Raw genomic sequence first — 3,119 nt, forward strand, 5'->3', positions numbered from 1 at the left:
ACTAATTCCCAGCCTGGGCAGAGAGACCCTCGTCGACGAGCAAATGGATTTACTGCTGCCAGTCGCAGGCCCGGATCTGCATTGCAAAACACACATGTGCTGCAGAACACGGCTGCGCTGGCACAGCGGCGTCTGTTTGTGTTCGTGTCGTATTCCTGCCATCGCTCACATGACCTTTCTGTTGCACAAGTGAACTAAACAGGCTACAGCTCTTGCAATTGTGCTGTGACATTAAATATTTCCTCTTTTTCCCAAATCAGCCCATACAGAAATATATGACATGCATTGCTCTACATCACAGTTACAGCCTATAAGGCTGTGTATAATTTTCACATACATGCAAGTTTATAACATATATACAATACACATTAATATCTATATGATGATTTTTTTATGATATTTTATGTGGCAACAATATGTGACCCTGGAGCACAAAAGCAGTCTTAAGTCGCTGGGGTATATTTGTAGCAATAGCCAACAATACATTGTATGGGTCAAAATTATTGATTTTTCTTTTATGCCAAAAATCATTAGGATATTAAGTAAAGATCATGTTCCATGAAGATATTTTGTAAATTTCCTACTGTAAATATATCAAAACTTAATTTTTGATTAGTAATATGCATTGCTAAGAACTTCATTTGGACCACTTTAAAGGCGATTTTCTCAATATTTAGATTTTTTTGCACCCTCAGATTCCAGATTTTCAAATAGTTGTATCTCGGCCAAATATTGTCCTATCCTAACAAACCATACATCAATGGAAAGCTTATTTATTGTTGATGTGTTGATGTTTAAATATCAATTTCAGAAAATGTACCCTTATGACTGTTTTTGTGGTCCAGGGTCATATATATGTTTTATTTAAATATGCAACATTCTAACAGTAAAACAACATATATACAAAAATAGTATGCTTTTGTAATACATTTAAATGTATGTATATGTCTTTTACATTTACTTATATGATATAAATGTGTACTGAAGGGTTTTAGGATGGATATACATGTGCATGACATATACGTCCAAAAATGTATTACACACCCTGTACATATCTGTATGGGCTATACGTTATATATGTTAATATATGAAATTGTTCCAGTTTCATATATGTGTTCACTTCAAATTACAATATATGTACATATATTATACTTGCATATAGAAGAATAAGAGTGATAAATCGGAATGTACAGCTCTGATCATATTTTATATACACCATGTAAGTTACAATGTTATTTTTTGTATTTTAATTGTGTTATTATTATTATTATTATTATTATTATTATTTACTTATTTTTTACTTTGCACACTTTTGATTCAAGTATTACAATTTATATTTTCATAGTTTAAATGTCAGTTTTAATTTAGTTTATTTAAATTACTTTTAAATAAAATGTTTGTAAAAATTTGAATTAGGTGAACAGGTGATCTGGATCATAGCTGCTGTCGGTTTATGTATTTAACACTCTGTTTTGACCAATAAACATCCAATCTGGGTCTTAATGGCTTTTTTACACTCCTATGAAATGTTTATGTTATTATAAGCGTAATTTAAATTAAGAAGCCACGATTGTTTGATATTATTGTTCTTGACAAGGTTCACATATTTAAGTTCTTCCAGTGGCTGTGTGATGATGAGATGCTGATGCTCAAGGAAGATTCACACAACATACAAATAAATATACACTTTTTTGAAAAAGATTACACAGCTTTGCATCTCTTGCCAAAAGCTCTTTTTTTTAAATGGAGAAATATGTAAGCAAAATGAGTGGAAAAACACATTGAAATACTCCATCTAAATAAATAAATAAACAAATAAATAAGCAAGCAAGCAAGGTTTCCCCCACAAAATCTGTAATGTTCTTTCGCTGTTTGGCTGTTTGGACCTTTCGATGAAGCAGAAAACACTTGGCTCATGTCACCTTACAAATGGTTGTTAAATCAAACATAATACAAAATGAGTAAGTTTTTGTAGTATTTTTGAATCAGCACCCTAAAATGTTATTATTTTATTTTATTTTATTTTCCAGATCAGCACCCTAAAATAAAAATAAATACATTTTGGATTTTTAATTAAAATACTAAACATCAACCGATTCCGCAAAGGCTCATGATTTCTGGTCCTGTTTTTTGTGTCCTACAGCAGTACTGTAGTTCAGCTACAGTATGTTATGAATATGTAGAGTAAGAACAAAGGCACCCTTCGTCTCATTTCTTTAATCTGCTCTGACAGTGGATGAAGATTTAATTTGCACCTAATCAGATCCAGTAAGACATGCCCAGATGCATCCACCAATAACTGAGGTCATATGACAGAGAGGCCATGAGGCTAATTCCTGAGAGAGACGCCCTCACATCTCATAAACGTTAGGAAGTTCCCAGCATTCCCCGCTGGGGCGCAGCAGCTCCATAGAAATATTAAAGGCTTACATCTGCTATAATGCACATCATGCATTTGATTATAAACTGATGTGTGCACAATTAAGAGACCTGGCTGCAGTCTGTGTTAAACAAAAGCAGCATTTAAAAGTTTATCGTTTAATCAAATTCTGTAATCGCAGAGAAAACACTGGGAAACACTGGCATACATCACAGTCATTAGCCAACAGAGTCTTAGATCTGCTTTGCCTTCAGTTAATCCCACACAACCTATGCTTACTTACTTACTTACTTACTTTATGTATTTATTTATTTAAAACATAAATTAATTTTAATAGCTTTTTTACACTTTCTTGCAATTTATAGGAAAAAAAAGTCATAATTGCGAGATATAAACTCAGATTTCTGACCTTTTTTTTTCTTGCAATTCCAAGTTTATATCTCATTATTGAGTTTAAATGTGAAATTCTGACAATTTTTCCTCATAATTCTGAGTTTACATTTTCTTTCATCACAGAATGAGGAATAGGAAAAAAAGTTATTGCAACTTTCTCAAAACTCAGACTTTTTTTCTTGCAATTGCGAGTTTATATCTCACAATTATGACTTCTCAGAATTGAAGGTTTATATCTTGCAATTGTGAGCTGATATCTCTGAATTACATCAGAATTGTGAAAAAAAGTCAGAATTGTGAGATAGGAAAGTTGCAATCAATTTTATTTATTATTTATATATATATA

The sequence above is a fragment of the Sinocyclocheilus anshuiensis genome, unplaced genomic scaffold, assembly GCF_001515605.1.
Source record: "Sinocyclocheilus anshuiensis isolate Anshui unplaced genomic scaffold, SAMN03320099.WGS_v1.1 scaffold303, whole genome shotgun sequence".
Taxonomy (NCBI): Eukaryota; Metazoa; Chordata; class Actinopteri; order Cypriniformes; family Cyprinidae; genus Sinocyclocheilus; species Sinocyclocheilus anshuiensis.